Source organism: Mustela erminea, chromosome 1 (genome assembly GCF_009829155.1).
Source record: "Mustela erminea isolate mMusErm1 chromosome 1, mMusErm1.Pri, whole genome shotgun sequence".
Classification (NCBI taxonomy): Eukaryota; Metazoa; Chordata; class Mammalia; order Carnivora; family Mustelidae; genus Mustela; species Mustela erminea.
Window position 1 is genome coordinate 27,943,502 of NC_045614.1, and position 22,248 is coordinate 27,965,749.

Consider the following 22,248-nt stretch of genomic DNA (forward strand, 5'->3'; position numbering starts at 1 on the left):
GGGAGCCTCATGAGGGCAGAAGCAGGACTCCTTGATTAGAGAGTCCTAGCAGGGGCACATGCTTAGGAAGCAAGCTCCCATGGTACGTGTCTAATGGATGCCAGTGAAGTGCATCACATAATCAGAATGTAGTTGGTGGTCAGAGTTGCTGGTATGTGTGAATCGTGCAACTTCTCAGCTTAAAATCCCTTTAATGTTTTTGCTTTCTATGGGATAGAATAAAACTCTAACATCACCTGCAAGGTCCTCCACCAGGGTCCTTCCATGCCTATTTCACTCTCCTCTTTTAGCGTTTAAACCAATGGAGAATCTCAAGATGCTAAGGGTATTGAACCCCTTCTTGCCATCGTGTTTCCAACATATTCTTTCCTTTCCTGAGGAGTCTTCTCCTCTCCATCTTTACCCTTCACGTTTCTTTGCTGGTCAGCACCTCTTGTACTGGAGCGCTCTGCTTTGATACTCTCTATGAAGCCTCTCTGAATCCCCCCCCCCCCCCCCCAGTGCTGGTTCAGGTTTGTGTCTGTTCATGCAGTATCTCATACCACCTGCCCACTCCCAGATTACTCAGAAGTTTCATCTCCTGGACTGTGAGCTCATTGAAGGTCATTGGAGACAGATGTCATACCTGTCATAGGGATCCCCAACCCCTAGACCCTGTGCAGAGCAGCTGCTCAGTTATCTGGTGTTGAAAGAACTAGTTGCCTCTGCTTATTCATAGGGGAGTTAAATTGTCATCAGAGAGACTAAACCTCCAGATTTGGGTGCCTCATTAAGAATGGGATATTAATTTTGGAAGAACCTCAACAGAAAGACTTGAAAGGTGTATGGTTTGTAGAGATTCTGCCATTATGGCAGCTGAGAAATGTCATCCTGTGTGAGCAGCAGTGTGCTGAGGATGACTCCTAGGGAGGCTGACATTGGTATATCAGGACACCTAGGTAATCTCACTTAAATAGTGCTCTAGTACCAAAGGCAGGTGAAGTCTGTGAACTCCTGGAATTGAATGGAAAACCCTATGTGTGGGTGACAGTAGTTATCCTCTCTGAATATCTACCCCCACTTCTTCTTCCACGCCCCATTAAATGGGATTTGCATTCTACCTTTTCTCACCTTTTATATAGTACCAGGTATAAGGAGTCGCTTAAGTAAGGCTAGGGGTAAAGCATCCTGAATGTGTTTGTCTCTTTGAGAGGTCTTAGAATATGACAGAATATTTCTCCCCTTGGCATTACTACCAGCAAATTCCTTGCTGGGTGCACGTGAGAACCTGTTTCAGGCAATGTGTCAGGGATCACTCTAAGTTTGTAGAATGGCCTGGAAATAAGAAAAATAATTGCTGGTGTTTTCTGAACATTTCTTGTGTTCGGTATACCATGTTACATGCATTTGGGGCTTGTATCTCATTTTAATACTCATAGCAGAGTACTGTTATTGTCCCCATTTTATCAGCAAGGGAAATTGAGGCCCAAAAGAGAGAGGCTGGCCAACAGCATGCAGCCAGTAAGAAGCAGTCAGTATTTGAACCCAAAGAGTTGGTTTCTAGAACCCATGCTTTTATTCAATATATATTGTAGGTGATCTTGTAGGCCCATTTCACAGATAAGGAAAGTATGGGTCACAGAAATTAAGTAACTTACCCATGGTCACCCTGTTTTGTGATTAGCAGAGCCAGACTTGAAACCAGATCTGACTGCAATCCAGTGCTGGTGACCCCAGGCTGTTCTGCTTCCTGCTGGTTGTGTGTAGCTGGTGCCTTCTGGTTCACACCCAGTTCCTTAGAGACCTCTCTTGGGGGTTCTACTGATAATTTCCTATGTTAGCTGTATAAATATTTCAGCATAGGAGAGGTCCTACCTGAGAGCTATTTTTGCTCTTCAGTCTATGTGAGGCAGCCAAAGTATGTACTCAGCCCCATTGCATCTGTGATTAATGTTCCTCACAGTGGGTGTTCTGATAGCAGTAACTTTGGTAAATTGTCTTAAGGGGAGCTAGTGCAATGTGACTCATCATTAGTTGTGAGTGTAGGTGGAAGCATTACTAGAGCCACTGGAGGTATTTTTCCCTGAACTCTCTTCTTCATTATTTTTAAGTACAATGTCCTAAGCGACAGAGTGAGTTATGACACTGGACCAAGGGATCTTTTAGACGATATTTTTAATCACGAACCATTCAAAGCGTTCTCTTCTGGCAAGATATTTTCTCCAGATTCCTGAATTTGTAGGCAGAAAACGAGTATGGTTCGGGTGGGCTTGGTATGTCTGAACCTGTTGGCCACTGACAGGATTCATGTTTCCTGCTGACCTTCTAGAGAAGGTCTTATGTCTCTGTGCTGCAAAGGGTATTACTTGTTTTCATTCAGCAGTTAGTCAGTATAGCTCAGTAAGATTCCAGGCATAAAGACATAGGGCAAATAAGACGGTTAAGATCCTTCCCTTGGAGGAGCTGGGCAATAAACAGGGAAAAGCACAAACAAGGACAGCTGAGCACTGCACTATGTGCCGTGAAGGACATAAAGACGGAGAGTGCTACTGATTGCTTGGGTGGCCCTAAATACCAAGGACCATTAAGGGTGGCCTTAATGTAGAGCTTCTATTTATAGGGAAATTCAAGTAGGAGACAAAAGCAGGGGGAAGCATTCCAGGCAGAGGAACTAGCATATACAAAGATCCTGAGTTGGGGAAAATCTTGTCAGTGTGGAGAAACTAAAAGCAGAGGATGCCAGCTGGAGAGTGGGGGCATGAGAGGTGGTTGTCATGTGGGGTACTGCTGAGGAAGTAGGTAGGGTCTGGGCTGTGCAGGACCCTGCAGGTGTTGATATATTTGCAGGGACATTGGTAAGCCACTGCAACATTTTAAGCAGAGAATTTATATGATATCATTGATGATTTTAAAAGTTTCCTCTAGCTGTTGCATCACAATTGGGTTAGACTGAAAAACTACAAAGTATTGCTGAAAGAAATTAAAAAAAAACATAAATAGAAAGACATCTTGTATTCATTAATTAGAAGACTAACTAGCATGAAAATGATAAGGTTACCCAAAGCAATCTACAGATTCAGTGTAATTCCTATTAAAAAAAAAAAAGCTTGTGTTTGCAGAAAGAGGAAAAACCAATCCTAAAATTTATATGAAATCGCAAGGGACCTCGAATAACCAAAACAATGTTGAATAAGAATAAAGTTAGATAGGGGCACCTGGGTGGCTCAGTGGGTTAAGCCGCTGCCTTCGGCTCAGGTCATGATCTCAGGGTCCTGGGATCGAGTCCTGCATCGTGCTCTCTGCTCAGCGGGGAGCCTGCTTCCCTCTCTCTCTCTCTCTCTCTCTGCCTACTTGTGATCTTTCTCTGTCAAATAAATAAATAAAATCTTAAAAAAAAAAGAAAGAATAAAGTTAGATCATTCAGACATCCTGATTTAAAAAATTACTACAAAGATGCAGTAATCAAAATAGTGTCATATTGGTATAAGGACAGATGTGTAGGTCAATGGACTAGAATAGAGAACCCAGAGGGAAACTCTAGCATTTAAGATCAAATGATTTTTGACACATATGCCAAGATCATTTGGTAGGAAGGAAAAATGTCTTTTTATGAAATGGTGCTGGAAAAATTGGATATTCACATGCAAAAGAATGAAGTTGGACACTTACTTTACAACATACCCCAAAATCAACCCCATATGGGGTGCCTGGGTGGCTCAGTGGGTTAAGCCTCTGCCTTCGGCTCAGGGCATGATCCCAGGGTCCTGGGATCGAGACCCGCATCGGGCTCTCTGCTCAGCAGGGAGCCTGCTTCCTCCTCTCTCTCTCTGCCTGCCTTTCTGACTACTTGTGATCTCTGTCAAATAAAGAAATAAAATCTTTAAAAAAATTAAAAAAAAAACCAAATGGACCAAAGATATAAATGTAAGAGCTAAAACTCCAAAACTCTTAGAAGAAAATAAAGAAAAAGCATCATGACATTTGACTTCCAATGACTTTTTTTATATGACATTAAAACTGTTACAGGCAATAAAAGAAAATACTTCAACAAAATTAAAAACTTCTGTGTAGGGACATGTGGGTGGCACAGTCTGTTAAACATCGGACTCTTGATTTCGGCTCAGGTTGTGATCTCAGGCTCATGAGATGGAGACCTGTGTCAGGCTCTGTGCTCAGTGGGGAGTCTGCTTGAGGGTCTGTCTCTCCCTCACCTTCTATCCTTCCCGCTTGTGTGCTCTCTTTCTCTCTCAAATAAATAAATCTTATATAAAAAAACCAACCCAAACATCTGGGCAATCAAGAACACAACCATGAGAGTGGAAAGGGAACCAACAAAATGAGAAAATGTCTGTAAATCATATATTTGATATGGGATTAATATCTAGAATATATTAAAAACACTAACTCAATAATAAAAAAAAAACCCAAATAAGCCCAATTTAAAAATGGGCAAAGTACTTGAATAGACATTCCTCTAGTGAAGACATGTAAGTGGCCAACAAGCACATGAAAAGGTGAAAAGAAAATGTTACTATTCATTAGGGAACTGCAAATCAAAAACCACAATGAGATACCATTTCACATCTGTTAGGAAGGTTATTATTAAAAAAATAGAAAACAACAGGATGTGGAGAAATTAGGACCCTTGTATATTGCTTATGGGAATGTAAAATGGTGCAGTTGCTTTTGAAAACACTATGGTAGTTCCTTAAGAAATTAAACAGAGAATTACAACATGATACATCAACTCTACTTGTATATCTATACCCCAAAGAATTTAAAGCAGAGACTCAGATTCTTGTACATCAGTGTTCATAGCAGGATTATGCACAGTAGACAAAAGATAGAAACAACCCCAGTCCATCAAAAAATGAGTAAAGTTTGCATATTGTATATATACATGTATATGTATATGTATATATATGAAAAAGTTTGTGTATATACACACAGTGAAATATTATTCAGCCTTTAAAAAGGGGGAAACCTAACACAGGCTACAACATGGATGAACCTTGAAAACATGCTAAGTGGAATAAGCCAGACACAAAAGGATAAATAACGCATAATTCTACTTATGTGAAATATCTAGAATAGGCAAATTCATAGAGACAAAAAGTAGAATAGATGTTTCCAGGGGCTAGGGGAAGTTGTTATTTAATGGGCACAGAATTTGAGTTTGGTTTGATAAAAAGTTCTGGAGTTGGATAGCGGGGAAGGTTACATAATGTTGTGAAGGTATGTGATCACACTGGGTTGTACACGGTACAGTGGTGGCAGTGATTGATTTTACGTTCGGTATCTTTTACCACAATTAAAAGAAATAAAGAAGATTGGATTGGAAGAAGGAAAAGACTATAAACAGGCATACTGGTAGGGAAAAGCTGTGTGTAGTTAAGAGAGGAAGATGTTTTGGGTTAGGGTGGGGGCAGGTGAAATGAAGAAGGAGGGATTTTTGGATGTGTGTCATTTATAGGGTTGGAATATCAACCACTAATTGTCTTTTAGTTTTTACTTTTTGTTTTGTTTTTCAGCTTGAGCCAAAATAAAAATAGCTCTTACTGAAATATATTTTACTTTGGGTAGATTCTATCAGCACAGTGGCTGTTAAGTTGCTCGCATTTATTCTTTCACATCTGCGTTCATCCTTGGTGATACTTCTACCCTAGGTTTACCTGTCTGGGACCAGAAAAACTAGCATTAGAGTTAAGGGTCTCTGACTCCATGGTCTTAACCTGTAAATAAATTCCCCCAAACTCTCAGCAGGCACTTGTTTTTGAGAAGGCAAGTAAAATATTGATTTTAATGTAGTATTTGCATTGTAAATTAGCTCTTCAGAACAGGTAGAATTTTTTTGGTATTGTTTTGGGCATCCTCAAAGGATGATAAAACAGCTTTCATTTCTTACCAGCTTGTGTCTCTGAGATAGATTTACACAGAGGATCACATTGGAGGCCCATGCACAGAGGCTTGGCCAAGTGGTCAATTTCCTGAAGTGATAGTTTTTCTCCCTGTGCCAAAAGGAAAGTCACAGTGAATATTGTGGGGGTTCATTTTGGAAAGTGTACTGCTTCTAAAGCCTGTTCATTAAAGCAAAGAGAAATACTTTAAAGGCTCCTGTGTGCATACTGGCTCCTGTTTTCTAGAGTGGAACAGCTGTGTTGGTATTATGGTGGGTAGGCAGACTGCAGTGCCTTGTGCAGGCCTGGGATGAACTGATTGGAAGATGATTAGCAAGTTTTGGGCATCCACTGTGACACTGAGAAGCCAATCCCAAAGTGTCTCATACTCACTACCAACATCAGAAACAGGGCCATGTGTTCATAGGGACCCTGATCCACAGACACTGAGTTGTAGCCTAAGGAAAATAAGCCCCTTTAGGAGGTGATGAGGGTACAGGGGTCTTTGAGAAAGATTTCATGGTTAGTTTCCTTTTTACTTTTATAATCACACAATCAAGCTGACTTGAGTTTATGGGGGAAAATACTCGTAACTCCTACTACGAAAATAAGAATACTCATAACTCCTATTATGAAAATAACCATGGTAATTGTAGTGAGCTCTCAAAGAATGTTAACTAATGTGCCAGGAACTGTGTTATGGGTCTGTTATAAACTGAATTGTGTTACCCTAAAATTCATGTTGAAGTCCAAACCCCCAATACGATTGTGTTTGGAGATAGCAATTTTAGGGATGAAATTAAGGTTAAATGAAGTCTTAAGAGTGGAGCTCTAATACAGTAGGACTGGTGTCTTTATAAGAAGACAGAGCAGAGATCTGGAGGGTGGGGGCACACTAAGAAGGTAGCTATCAGCAAGCTGGGAAGTTAGGTCTAATGAGACACCACTCTCCTGGAACATTGATCTTGGGCTTCCAGGCTCCAGAACCATGAGAACAGAAATTTCTGTTGTTTAAGCTACCCTGCCTGGGGTATTTTGTTTGAGCAGCCCAAGCCAGCAAATGTAGGATCCAACATAATTTATCCCACTGCTCCTCACAACCTATAAGATAGGTAGTATATTCCCAATTTTGTGGATGAGGACACAAACTTTGAGTTGAAGGCAGCGTCTCCTCTTAAACTTTGTGAGTCATAGTTTCACTAAAGAAAATAAACATTCTTGCTTTATTTATTTATTTACATTAACATATAATGTATTATTTGCCCCAGGGGTAAAGGTCTATGAATTGTCAGGCTTCCACATTTCACAGCACTCACCATATCACATACCCTCCCCAATGTCCTTAACCCAGTCACCCTCTCTATACTCCCTCTCCCCCCAGCAACCCTCAGACTGTTTTGTGAGATTGAGTCTCTTATGGTTCTTCTCCCTTCCGATTCCATCTTGTTTCATTTTTTTTCCTTCCCTACCCCCTAAACCACCTACCCTGCCTCTCAAATTCTTCATATCAGGGAGATCATATGATAATTCTTTCTCTGATTGATTTATTTCACTCAGCATAATACCCTCTAGTTCCATCCACATCATTGCAAATAGCAAAATTTCATTTCTTTTGATGGCTGCTTAGTATTCCATGGTATGTATGTATGTGTGTGTGTGCGCGCGCACACACACACACACACACACACACCGCTTCTTTCTCCATTCATCTGTTGATGGACATCTAGGTTCTTTCCATAGTTTGACTATTGTGGACATTGCTGCTGTAAATATTCGGGTGCACGTGCACTACATTTGTACCTTCAGGGTAAATACATAGTAGTGCGATTGATGGGTCATAGGGGAGCTCTATTTTCACCTTTTTTAGGAACTTCCATGCTGTTTTCCAGAGTGGCTGCACCAGCTTGAATTCTCACCAACAGTGTAGGAGGGTTCCCCTTTCTCTTCATCCTCACCAACATCTGTCATTTCCTGACTTGTTAATTTTAGCCATTCTGACTGGTGAGAGGTGGTATCTTACTGTGGTTTTGATTTGTATTTCCCTGATGCTGAGTGATGTGGAGCACTTTTTCATGTGTCTGTTGGCCATCTGGATGTCTTCTTTGCAGGAATGTCTTTTCATGTTGTCTGCCCATTTCTTAATTGGATTATTTGGTCTTTGCATGTGGAGTTTGATAAGTTCTTTATAGATTTTGGATACTAGCCCTTTGTCTCATATGTCATTTGCAAATGTTTTCTCCCATTCTGTCAGTTGTCTTTTGGTTTTGTTGACTGTTTCCTGTGCTGTGCAAAAGCTTTTGATCTTGATGAAGTCCCAATAGTTCATTTTTGCCCTTGCTGCCCTTGCCTTTCTAGGAAGAAGTTGCTGCAGCTGAGGTCAAAGAGGTTGCTGCCTGTGTTCTCTAGGATTTTGGTGCATTCCTATCTCACATTGAGGTCTTTTTTTTTTAAATTTTATTTATTTATTTGACAGAGATCACAAGTAGGCAGAGAGGCAGGGAGAGACAGAGAGGAGGAATCAGGCTCCCTGCTGAACAGAGAGCCCAATGTGGGGCTCCATTCCAGGATGCTGGGATCATGGCCTGAGCTGAAGGCAGAGGCTTTAACCCGCTGAGCCACCCAGATGCCTCTCACATTGAGGTCTTTTATCCACTTTGAGTCTATTTTTGTGTGTGGTGTAAGGAAATGGTTCAGTTTCATTCTTTTGCATGTGGCCGTCCAGTTTTTCCAGCACCATTTTTTGAAGATACTGTCTTTTTTCCATTGGACATTCTTTCCTGCTTTCTTGAAGATTAGTTGACCATAGAGTTGAGGTCTATTTCTGGGCTCTCTATTCTGTTCCATTGATCTATGTGTCTGTTTTTGTGCCAGTACCATACTGTCTTGATGCTGATACCTTTGTAATAGAGCTTGAAGTCTGGAATTGTGATATCACCAATTTTGGCTTTCTTTTTCAACATCCTCTGGCTATTTGGGGTCTTTTCTGGTTCCATATAACTTTTAGGATTATTTTTTCCATTTCCTTGAAAAAAACTGATGGTCTTTTGATAGGCATTGCATTAAATGTGTAGATTGCTTTAGGTAGCATAGACATTTTCACCATATTTGTTCTTCCAATCCATGACCATAGAACATTTTTCCATTTCTTCCTGTCTTCCTCAATTTCTTTCATCAGTACTTTATAGTTTTCTGAGTACAAATTCTTTACCTCTTTGGTTTGGTTTATTCCTGGGTATCTTACAGTTTTGGGTGCAATTGACTCCTTACTTTCTCTTTCTTCTGTCTTGTTGTTGGTGTATAGAAATGCAACTGATTTCTGTGCATTGATTTTATGTCCTGACACTTTACTGAATTCCTGTATGACTTCTAGCAGTTTTGGAGTGGAGTCTTTTGGGTTTTCCACATGAAGTATCATACCATCTACAAAGAGTGAGAGTTTGACTTCTTCTTTGCCGATTCAGATGTCTTTTATTATTTCTGTTGTTGTTGTTGTGTGATTGCTGAGGCTAGGACTTCTAGTACTATGGTGAATAGCTGTGGTGACTCCCTGCTGTGCTCCTGACCTTAGGGGAAAAGCTCTCGCCATTGAGAATTATATGCACTGTGGGATTTTCAGAGATGGCTTTGATGATATTGAGGTATGTATCTTCTATCCCTACACTTTGGAGAGGCTTTTTTTTTTTTTTTAAGATTTTATTTATTTATTTGACAGAGAGAGCACAAGTAAGCGCAGAGGCAGGCAGAGAGGGAGGGAGGAAGCAGGCTCCCCACTGAGCGGAAAGCCCAATGTAGGGCTCAATCCTAGGACCCTGAGATCACGACCTGAGCTGAAGGCAGAGGCTTAACGCACTGAGCCCCCCAGGTGCCCCTGAAGAGTTTTGATCAAGAAAAGTTACTGTACTTTGTCAAATGCTTTTTCTGCATCTATTGAGAATCGCATGTAGTTCTTGTTCTTTCTTTTATTAATGTATTGTGTCACATTGATTTATTTGTGGATGTTGAACCAACCTCACAGCCCAGGAATAAATCCCACTTGGTTGTGGTGACTAATCCTTTTAATGTACCATTGGATCCTGTTGGCTGGTATTTTGGTGAGAATTTTTTTGTCTGTGTTCATCAAGGATATTGGTGTGTAATTCTCCTTTTTGATGGGGTTTTTGTCCGGTTTTGGGATCAAAGTAATGCTGGCCTCATAAAATGAGTTTGGAAGTTTTACTCCAATTTCTATTTTTGGAACGCTTTCAGGAGAATAGGTATTAATGCTTCTTTGAATGTTTGGTAGAATTCCCCTGGGAAGCTGTCTGGTCCTGGGCTCTTGTTTCTTGGGAGATTTTTGATGACTGCTTCAATCTCCTTGCTGATTATGGGTCTGTTCAGGTTTTCTGTTTCTTCCTGGTTCAGTTGTGGTAGTTTATATGTCTCCAGGAATGCATCCATTTCTTCCAGATTGTCAAATTGCTGGCATATGGTTGTTCATAATATGTTCTTATAATTGTTTGTATTTCTTTGGTGTTGGTTGTGATCTCTCCTCTTTCATTCATGATTTTATTTATTTGGGTTTTTTCTCTTTTCATTTTGATAAGTCTGGCCAGGGATTTATCAATCTTACTAATTCTTTTAAGGAACCATCTCCTAGTTTCAGTGATTTGTTCTACTATTTTTTTGGTTTCTATTTCATTGATATCTGCTCTGCTCTGATCTTTATTATTTCTCTTCTCCTGCTGGGTTTGGGCTTTCTTTCTTGTTCTTTCTTCAGCTCCTTTAGGTGTAGGGTTAGGTTGTGTACTTAAGAACTTTCTTATTTCTTGAGAAAGCCTTGTATTGCTATATACTTTCCTGTTAGGACCGCCTTTGCTGCATCCCACAGATTTTGAACAGTTATGTTTTCATTTTCATTTGTTGCCATGAATTTTTTCAATTCTTCTTTAATTTCCTGGTTGACCGATTCATTCTTTAGTAAGATGTTCTTTAGCCTCCATGTATTTGAGTTCTTTCCAAGTTTCCTCTTGCAATTTGAGTTCTAGCTTCAGAGCATTGTGGTCTGATAATACGCAGGAAATGATCCCAATCTTTTGGTACTGGTTGACACTTGATTTGTAACACAGGATATGATCTATTCTTAAGAATGTCCCATGTGCACTAGAGAAGAATGTGTGTTCTGTTGCTTTGGGATGGAAAGTTTGGAATATATCTGTGATGTCCATCTGATCCAGTGTGTGATTTAAGGCCTTTATTTCCTTGTTGATCTTTTGCTTGGATTATTTGTCCATTTCAGTGAGGTAGGGTGTTAAAGTCCCCTACTATCATTGTATTATTGTTGACATGCTTCTTTGATTTTGTTATTAACTTGTGTCTGCTCCCATGTTAGGGGCATAAATATATAAAATTGTTAGATCTTCTTGTTGGAAGGACTCTTTAAGTATGATATAGTGTCCTTCCTCATCTCTTATTATAGTCTTTGGCTTAAAATCTAATTTATTTGAGATAAGGATTGCCACCCCAGCTTTCTTTTGATGTCCATTAGCATGGTAAATGGTTTTCTACCCCCTCACTTTAACTCTGGAGGTGTCTTTGGGTCTAAAATGAGTTTCTTGTAGCCAGCATACCAATGGGTCTTGCTTTTTTTTTTTTTATCAATTCTGATACCCTGTATCTTTTGCTTGGGGCATTTAGCCCATTTCGTTCAGGGTAGCTATTGAAAGATATAAATTTAGTGCCATTGTATTGCCTGTAAGGTGACTGTTATTATTTATTGTCTCTGTTCCTTTCTGGTCTACTACTTTTAGGCTCTCTCTTTGCTTAGAGGACCCCTTTCAATATTTCCTGTAGAGCTGGTTTGGTGTTTACAAATCCTTTTAACTTTTGTTTGTCCAAAGATTTTTATCTCTCCTATTTCCAATGATATAGCTGAGTATAGTATTCTTGGCTACATATTTTTCTTATTTAGTGCTCTGAATATATTATGCCAGTTCTTTCTGGCCTGCCAGGTCTCTGTGGATAAGTATCCTGCCAATCTAATATTTCTGCCATTGTTTGTTAAAGACGTCTTGTCCTGAGCTGCTTTCAGGATTTTCTTTTTGTCGCATAGACTTGTAAGTTTTACTATTAGATGATGGGGTGTGAACCTATTTTTATTGATTTTGATGGGGATTCTCTGTGCCTCCTGGATTTTGACACTTGTTCCCTTTCCCATATTAGGGAAATTCTCTAATACAATTTGCTCCAATATACCTTCTGCGCGCCCCCCTTCTTCTTCTTCTGGAATCCCAATTATTCTAATATTGTTTTGTCTTATGGTATCACTTATCTCTCGAATTCTCCCCTCATGGTCCAGTAGTTGTTTGTCTCTCTTTTCCTCAGCTTCTTTATTCTCCATCATTTGGTCTTCTGTATCACTAATTCTCTTCTGCCTCATTTATCCTAGCAGTAAGAGCCTCCATTTTTTATTGCACCTCATTAATAGCTTTTTGATTTCAACTTGGTTAGTTTTATTTCTTTTGTTTTTCCAGAAAGAGATTTTATTTCTCCAGAAAGTGTTTCTCTAATATCTTCCATGCCTTTTTTGAGCTATCACCTTGAGAACTGTTATTCTGAACTCTAGTTCTGACATATTACCAATGTCCATACTGATTAGGTATCTAGCCATTGGTACTGCTTCTTGCTTTTTTTTTTTTTTTGTGGTGAGTTTTTCCATCTCATCATTTTATCCAGATAAGAATATATGAAAGAGAGAATAAAATACTTTATGTGTGGCAAAGACCCCAGAGAAATGTACACTAACCAAATCAGAAGACCCCCAAAACCAGGGGGAGAAGAAAAGGGGAAATAAATAAATAAATATATATATATATATATATATATATATATATATATATATATGTATATTCTGGTCTCTTAGAAGAAACTACCTCCCAAAATTTTTTTTTTTTTAAGATTTTATTTATTTGAGAGAGAGACAGTGAGAGAGAGCATGAGCGAGAAGAAGGTCAGAGAGAGAAGCAGACTCCCCGTGGAGCTGGAAGCCTGATGCGGGACTCGGTCCCGGGACTCCAGGATCATGACCTGAGCCGAAGGCAGTCGTCCAACCAACTGAGCCACCCAGGCGTCCCAACCTCCCAAAATTTTAAAGAAATACGCACACACACACACACACACACACACACACACACAGAAATAAGGGTAAACACGATGAAGGGATGGAATATGACTGTAAAGATGAAAATTTAAAAAAAATTCTAAAAAAGGAATTGATAAGATAAGTTGGTTGGAAAAAGAAAAGAAAAAAAGAGGAGAACATGTGCTCAGGCTGGAGGCTAGAACAAAGCCATGTGCTAGATTTAGGGTATATTTTGTTTAGAAGAAATTGTATCCCAAAATTTTAAAGAAAAAAAAAAAAACCTATATGTATACAAAAAATAAGGTTAATTACTATGAAGGGATAATATATGACTATAACAATGAAGGTTTAAAAGTATTTTTTTTTAGAAATGTATTGTTAAGATAAACTTGTTTATAAACGTTAAAAGAGGAAAGAGGAAATGTTTAAAAATAGAATAAGAAAAAACAGAATAAAAAAATTTAACTTTATAAGACTAAAGGATCATGGGGAAAAAGCCATGAATTCTATGCGTTGCTTTCCCCTAGCTCTGGAGTTCCACTGTTCTCCTTGATTGGTGAGCTTGGTCATGGCTGGATGTTCTTACTGATTTCCTGTTGCAGTGATTCTCAAATGTCTTTGCCTGAGGCAGAATTGCACTGCCTTTGCCAGGGGCCAGGCTATGTAATCTGCTCAGCTTTTCTCTCCAGAGCCTTTGTTCCTTGAAGCTTTCTGTAGAGCTTTGGAGGATTGGAGTGAAAATGGTGGACTCCCAATCTCTGGCCCGGAGGAGCCAAGAGCTCAGGGCCCCACTCCTCAGTGTGCCCTTAGAAAAAAGTAATCAAACCCTCCCATCTCCCTGATCTCCAGCCACACTCTAAGCTCATCCGGCCTGTAACCGAGCATTTCTATCTCTATCTCTGGCCCACGGCCCCATTTGGAGTCTCCGAACCCAGCAGATTCCTGCTGTGCATTCTTGGGCCACTCCTCCTGGGGCAGGATGGAGGGGGTCTCTCCGGATCTGCCACTTGTGGGGTCCCTGCTCGAAGAGCAGTGGTCCAATCTGATAGCTCACTCCTCGGCTATGCCTCTGCAGTCAGCTTCCCAACTCCAATACCTGGTATTTCTGCCACACTCAGACACCCTGATCTTTCTGTGATGCTGCATGACCTGAGACTACACTGTCCCCACGTAGGCTCCACCCCCACTTAGTCTCTGGAGCGATGTTCCTCAGTGGGGCAGACTTCCAAAAGTTCTGATTTTGTGCTGCACTGCTCTGCCACTTGCCAGGAGCCCACCCCTCCCGCCATGGTCTGTCTTCCCATCACTTCAGATTCCCGTCACTTCTCCACATGTCCTACCTTTCAGAAAGTCATTGATTTTCTGTTCCTAGAATTTCTGCTCTTCTTCTCTTCTATCTCCTGTTGAGTTTGTAAGTGTTCGGAATGGTTTGATAATTATCTAGCTGAACTCCTGGGACCTGATGTCATTTCAGTATGCTATAGCTCTGGCATCTTGGCCCCCTCCCTCAACATTCTTGCTTTAAATGGCTTGCTTTCTGTTACTATGATACTGGATGTGGTGTTTTTACCTTCCATGTGTCATCATCATCAGCTAGGGTAGCTAGTACATAACTTCATTGAATGAAAGAAGTTGAGGCATTACAGGTGAAAGTTAATGCGGAGTTATTTGAATCATCAACCATCTAATTTCATTGATTTAATATATGATTATATCTTCTCTACTTAAGGAGGGTAAGCATTGCCCAGATAGAAAATTCAGCTTCATTTTCATGAGTGATTGACTAAATATATCCTTAGGGAAAATTTATGGTTCTTGGGCAATTCATTGCAAAGAAAAGATACAGAAAGTCAACCTGCCATGACTGAAGTTTTTAGGCAGAGAGGTGGCTATTTGTATGTTTTTTGAAATTAAGCTCATTTATTTCAACAATGTATTCCAGAAATAATCCTGCTCACTTGCCTCCAGAATTGAGTTGTTGAGTGCAAAAAACCTTGGATCCATGTTCTCAATTATTTATACTTCCTGGTGACTGACACTAGTGAACCCTAAGTCTTTGAAAAGAAAACATTGCCCAGCTGACATTGTTCTCATTTTTCTGAAGAGCATCAGACATTCCTTGAGCCTGTTCCTTGCCTTTTTCTCCTTAGGTCTGGAAGAAAATTTTCTCAGGTGAGAGGCATATGTACATGCCTTTTGTTTTCCTTTGCAATACTGTTACTAAAGGAGATTAATCATTCTTATCTTCTTAGACATCAGTTCAGGATGACAGAGCTACACACATTAAAAACCCCCATTTTTTTTTAAGATTTTATTTATTTTAGAGACAGAGATCACAAGTAGGCAGAGAGGCAGGCAGAGAGAGAGGAGGAAGCAGTCCTCCCGCTAAGCAGAGAGCCCAACATGAGGCTCGATCCCAGGACCCCGGGATCATGACCCGAGCTGAAGGCAGAGGCTTTAACCCACTGAGCCACCCAGGCACCCCTAAAACCCCATTTTTTAAGGCCAAATTCACTGGGAGCTCCCTGCTTTCCAATACATGGCCTTATATTGTCCTGTGGTAGCTGAGCAAATAAAAGTTGTTAAATGAACAGGGACAATATTTAAAGAGATATTCAGTCCTGGGTGAACAGAACTTCAGAAAATTTGATGTATGCCCATCTAAAATGGGCAAACACAAAACATCTTTCAGATGTTGACTCCACATACTTAGATATTTAAATAATATTCACCTCCAGAGAGAGACTGAGGTCAGGAAACCTGAAATTTGAGTGTTAGTAAATTATATAAAACAGTGTATTTATATAGCTAATAAAACAATAAGATTCATTTTACAGATTCATAATCCAACACGAGTTCTCAAGGATTCATTTCTTAAACCAAGATAAATCTCTTTGCTCATGTTTTCTTCTTGTCAAAAATCTAACCCTTTCACTGCCTTTTAAGTGATACCTAAGATTTAGTATGCTAGAGCTGGAAAGGAGAAGAGAGGAGTCAGAATCCAACCCCCCGATTTTACATCTGAGGAAATTGGACTAACTGATTTGTCCAAGGTCACTCACCTATTAATGGCAGGCTCAGAACCAAAATCCAGATGTCCTGATTCCCAGGAAATACAGACTTCTTCTAGTCTCATAAAGGGGTAATTGCTTGCATCATTTGGAATTGAGATATGTCTAAATACTGCTGGGTTCAGTCTCATCCCAAGATGGATATGTAATTGTCTAAGGCATCATCTGTTATTCTGCCAAAGATTCAACACACTACTCAGTGGGAAACCAGCTCTAATTTAAGTCAGAGCAAATGACGTGTTTTTTTTCTATTGCAGGGCATGACAAGTTTCAGAAATAATGAGCTCTACTCACCAGACTTCTTTTTGGCTTGAGTATTATACTCTAGAATCATTCTTACTAATATCCGCTAAGGAGCTGAAGGTTATACATGGGTTCTCAGAGCCATGTTTTATTATAAGGATCATTCATACCAGTTATGCATAGGCACATACCAATAGAAAGAGAAATTTGCAATACTGCGTGCATGTGTTTAACTGAATGTGGAATGGTGTACTGAGGTTTGAGATCATATTAAGGTTCAGTCCTCATTTTTATGTAAACCCTCTCTGGCCTGAGGCATTTTCTCATTATAACCCTCCCTGCTGCAATCTCCTGCCACAAAGAGAAGTTTATGGTCATGACTGGCTATTTTTTAACTCATTGAAAAATATCAAAATGTGGATAGTTTATTAATGTCAAGCATTTGAGCATCTGGTTGAAATAGAGGGGTGGAAACAAGTGCTCCTACAAACTCTTTCATCTATGGAATGAGGTAAAATCCTCTTGTTATCCAAGCTCCATAATGCCACACAAATGCTACCACCTTCTCTACAGATGTTTTGTATCTGGTGTGTTTCTTGACCCCTTTGAGACACAGGTTCTATGGAGCATCTGTTGAAAGCCATAAGCTTTCTCCTCCTACCCATCCTTTATACCCATGGACACACCTCCCCAATGTTGCTCATAATTTCAGAGGTCTTAGTGATACTTTGGAGTCTATCTAGGGGGCCTGAGTTAAGAAATCCCAGGTAGTGAGTTAAGATTCTTTATCCTAGAATCCAGAATTTAAAAGCTTTGGGGAAATTACCTTTGATTTCTTGAGATTTAAACCGTGAACACAGGTTAGTATCTGATTAGTCCATAGCAACTGAAATAAACTTCTTATCAGAAATTCTTTTATTGAATAGTAGGTATATCATGCAGACAACCTGGACATGCTTGAGACACCCTTACCCAGAAGCATATGGTCTAGTTAGAGACAAAATCAAAATAGCACATAAGAATGGTTAATCACAAAATGTCATACCCCAACATGTAGAGTTCAGAAGACAAATCGATCTCTTTGGGTCAGAGTGACGACGAAAGTCTTTCTGGAATGGAAGGAAATAATCTGTTGTGCAAAGCACAAATAAGCTTTAGGTAGATGGTAGGAAAGATGAGGGGATGAGGAAGGATATTTTGAGCAAGAGAGTAGTGCATTAACAAGACTGTTGGGAAGAATGTCAAATCAGCAAGATTGTGAATAGCGATGAGTATTTGCAGTAAATTTTTTTCTACTCTGAAGCATCACCTAACATAAATCTTCAAAGCTGATGGTACTATTGACCTAATTCTGATGAGGAGGAGTGATTGTATAACCAATCAAACTAAATTGGCCACAGTTTGAAGTTAGACATACATTGTTTATTGAATGATGCTTTGTGTTCTCAGCTAAAGGATCTGCTCATTTTAACCTTGTCTCTGCAATTCTTTTCAATTTGATGTTGTTTTCTGGGTGTCAGCAGCTCTTAATGGGAGACCCAATATGCCTTCAACTTCTGCTGTAAACTATCTTGTCTTTTTTATGATTTTCCCATGGCTAATAAATACAAAAGTTAGATTTTTGTGTATTTGAATAAATACACATTTATTTATGTGTATAAATGAATTTATGCATTTGCATTTCCATATATGCTTACATATGTGCAAAAAAATAGGAAAGGGATCTGAAGGTTTTAGTCTAAAGTATTAGCAGTTGTTGCCTCTGGGGACTAGGGTTGGAAGAGGGCAATGGTTAAGAGGGAACTTTATTTTACTCTACTTAGTGCTATATTGTTTGAACTCCTTACAATGAGCATGTATTACTTTTATAATTAAAGAAAAGGAGAAAAAAAGGAAAGAAATTAAATTTGACATACCTCCAAGTGATATGAAGCCCTTTCATCCTTTTGAAGGCACAAAGAAAAACAATTGTGCCTCAAGGGAAATTTATTTTATCAGAACTTGTACTTTTTTTTTTCTTTAATCATGTAATGAAGCATCTTGTCCTGGATTTCCAGTAAGCTTGCTTTGTTTAAATATGCAGATCTCTGCTAATAATTTATGGTAAGTGGAAGTGGTATTTGTTAGACTGGCGTTCATTCATACACTGGCATGTACATGTGCTAAGGCGATATTGATTCCTTTCACTTTCCCTCTATAGAATTTGGACTTCTAAAAGATGTGCTGGTTTTCCCATAATCTCTCTTCTCTCTATCCTGGGATTAAGTAGAGGAGTATTTCCTGCCCTGTGCCCTCGGGCTGTAGGATGCCCTATAGAACCATGATTTTGGTGTCAAACTGGACATGCAGTTTTTTTCCTCTTTGCTCAATGGTGGTATGGCAAAAAAGAAAATTATTCTCCCAAGTGTATTTGATCTAAATGCCTGATTCATTAGTTAAAAATCACACATGTTATGAAAAAGAAAAGGGAAGAATACACAGAAACACTTTAAGATGATGTGTAAAAAGGGCAGGAATATGGATGGCCTCTATTTTTGGCAACATTAAATTGTTCCAGGGAGTAGACAAAGAATGGTAAAGAAAGTAACCACACAGATTTGGGCTAAGTATAAGTGGAAGTAATAACAGAGAAGCAGTACAGCATTGTAGTTAAGAACATGGCCCCTGGGGGCGCCTGGGTGGCTTAGTGGGTTAAGCCTCTGCCTTCGGCTCAGGTCATGATCTCAGGGTCCTGAGATCGAGCCCCTCATCGGGCTCCCTGCTCAGTGGGGAGCCTGCTTCACCCTCTCTCTCTGCCTGCCTCTGTGCCTACTTGTGATCTCTGTCTGTCAAATAAATAAAGAAATAATCTTTAAAAAAAAAAAAAAAAAAAAGAACATGGCCCCTGGCAGTCTGAATCCTAGCTCTTCAGCTTCAAAGCTGTAGGACATTGGGCAAGTTACTTAACTTCTCTGTGCTTGAGTTTCCTCATCTGTAAAATGGAGTTGGTTATAATGACTACCTTTTGTGATTATAGGAATTTTAAATTTGTTCATATTTACACAGCATTTAGAATGGTGCATGGTACATGGAAGGCTGTGATGAAAAAATAAATTAATAAATATGTCAAGCATATATTAAGTTCTTAATGCTTGTCAGATCCTTAACTGAGCGGATTGTATATGCTTTAGTTTATTCCTCAGAATCTTGTAAGACATTTTAAGACTGCTCCCCTTTCACAGTTGAGGACAACAAAGCTCACACAGAATGAGTAGGCAACAGGAACAGAATTTAAATACAGGCAATTAGATTTCAGAGCTCATGCTCTCAAATATAATCATCTACCAGAGATAGAAGTGAAGGGATAAGGAAATTCTGATCCCAAACCAAGCATCCAATCCATGGTTTAAAAAATTGTAGGTATAATGAGTATAGGGTCTCTTGTTGGGGTGATGAGAAACTTCCTGGAATTAGATCATGCTGATGTTGGCGAAGTATTGTGAATGTACTTAGTGCCACAGAATTGTTCACTTTAAATGGTAAACTCTACCTTCTGTATACTTCACCACAATAATAAAAAGATAGCAATCATGAGGGCAAGTAGCCCCCATGTAAAGCATATGTTGACTGCTAAGCTTTGTTACCAATTACTGCAAACAGGGTACATCAAAGCAACTTGAATTTGATGTCTATTCCTGAAACCGGGATACTTCTAGCTTCAATACAAAGGCATTCAATGCAAAATCTGAGCGTAATGAAATCTCCCTGTGGCAAGCCCATCACAACTGTTCCTCCTATAAGTTGATAGGCATAATTATATTTTCTTCCCTGATCATAAAGTTCCTTGCATATTTTAAATCCTGAAGTGAGAAAACAGGAAAGTGAAGAGTCCAGGAGGGATTTTGTTTTCTGTGAATAATAATTTTATAAGAATGAAGGCAACATGAAGAGGAATGAAATTAAGGAGAAATATTAAGAAATAGAAATTAAGCATAATTTGTTTTTAATTTTTGTTTTTACTGAAGACTGTGTGGAGTCCATGGCTACTTGCTGAAAAAGAAAAAGTGTGTTTTAAAATTCTTCATCGTTGTTTAATACCAAAGCTTTAGGAAAATTTAATCTTCTAGTGAAGAGGGATGAACAATTGACAGTGTGGTGTGGTTATGTAGGTTTAATAATGAAATAACAAAATTGTTGACCTATTGGGGTGATGACTTAATTGATAGTAATAAGGAAACAATTAAGGATAGCCTTGGCTGGGGTTGATTCATTAAGAGCTTGTTTGTATTATTTTGCTTATTATATTTAACCCAAAACAGGGATATCAGACTAAATCATAAAATTTACATTGGCAACATAAAACAAAAAATTGTAAGAGAACCCCTTGTACCTTTTCCCCTTATTTTTTAGCCATGAAGAGGAGAGTGAGGGCCTATTTTATTTAAAAAAACAAAACAAAACAAAACAAAACAAACCTGGTCTCATGAAGAAATACCCTGAGAAATTTAAAAGAATTTCTATCTTGTGATAAACCAATGCAAATGCCATGTGCAAAAACAGATTCTGACATATCTAAAATGAGTGGAACTTTTGTTGACAAACAAAAAAAAAGAGGCCAGAAAAATGGAACAGACTGTTGTTACTAGAAGAAAGGCCTGGTCATGGAGCCTCAACTAAGACCCAAAGAAATCCAGTACCAGATCCTCACCATTATCCTCCAAACTGTATTTTATTCCTTAGTAACTTACCAGAGGTGGCTCACGGGATGATGCTCTGAGTTGTTAAATTCTCTGGTTTCAAGGAAATAGGTTTCATACTTGGGAAACATGATATTGCTTTTAGTGAATTTGAAAATGGTGAGTGGGCCAGAGATGCCAGGGGGCTGGCTAAATCTTCCAAGTGACTTACGGTCACACTACCATGAAGATCATCAAGCCAAGAAGTTATTTTTGTATATACTCCTTTTAAAAAAGATTCAGTGGTTTATTTTATTTTATTTTTTTATAGTGGTTATTCCTAAAACAATGGTCACATCACCTTGCTAATTTTGGAGGTGTGAGAATAAACACTTAACATTTTTTTTTTGTGAAGAATTGAAAATAATCTTCAGAGATTTTTGTTGCTGCTATTTTTAACCTCAATAGACTTAGAAATGTGGAAGTCTTAATTTTGTACAATAAAATTGACTAGTATTCTAAAAAAAAAAAAAATAGTACGTATCCTGGTAGTGTCATTATAAAATCAGCATTAGTGTTTTTGAACCTGTTTTGAACCTGTTGGTGAGGTTAGGGTGGTGTGTGGAAACAAAGGAAAACTGGTTTGCTGGTTTTCCTACCTGAAAAGATGAGCTCCGGAGGGCAGTTTTTGGAGAATGGTATGTGGCCTCATGCCTCATGTCTCCTTTTCCTGAAACTGCCACCACTTCAGAAATGAAGAGGCAAAATATGTGGGGAAGTATAGAAGGGTTCTGGTTCCAGGCCGGATTTTGATAATTGTTTTATTATATTTCCTAGTTCTTTAATGAAAGACGAGATGGCAGATCCAGTTGTCAAGCTGCTTGGATGGTGTTAGACTCAGGTAAATAAGTGATATTTCTTTACACTTACTAATGGGAAACCAAGAACACAGTTCCCCAAAGACTGGATGTAGGCTACCAAATAGTCCATGCTAAAGAATGGTTACTATTTGATTTATTCTGAAAAACATACATGGGGAGCAAAGTTCTTATTTTGACTTACTTCGTTTCACTCATTCCCAGGATGATAAATGTTCTGCTTATGGGATAGTAATTTATGCTTTTGAAGGTTTGAATCACTGAATTCGACTAAGTGTTGCAACATGTATTGGCTTTCAAAATTTTTCTGATATTAGTGTGATCTGGGTCTTTATCTGATGGTCTAGAATGGTTACATTGGTCCAAGATGCCAGTCACTGTTGGAAACATGGTATCATATTCCCTAGC

The 22,248-nt window shown here is 39.0% G+C and overlaps 1 long non-coding RNA gene across 2 annotated transcripts in view; it reads left to right on the forward strand.

The window, feature by feature from the left end:
* The window catches only part of LOC116599402, a 313,606-nt gene that overhangs the window by 56,060 nt on the left and 235,298 nt on the right, over positions 1–22,248 (forward strand). For both annotated transcript variants that reach the window (XR_004289354.1, XR_004289355.1), the window contains one exon: positions 21,800–21,863. This is a non-coding gene — a long non-coding RNA (uncharacterized LOC116599402). The remainder of the gene's footprint in view (positions 1–21,799; positions 21,864–22,248) is intronic.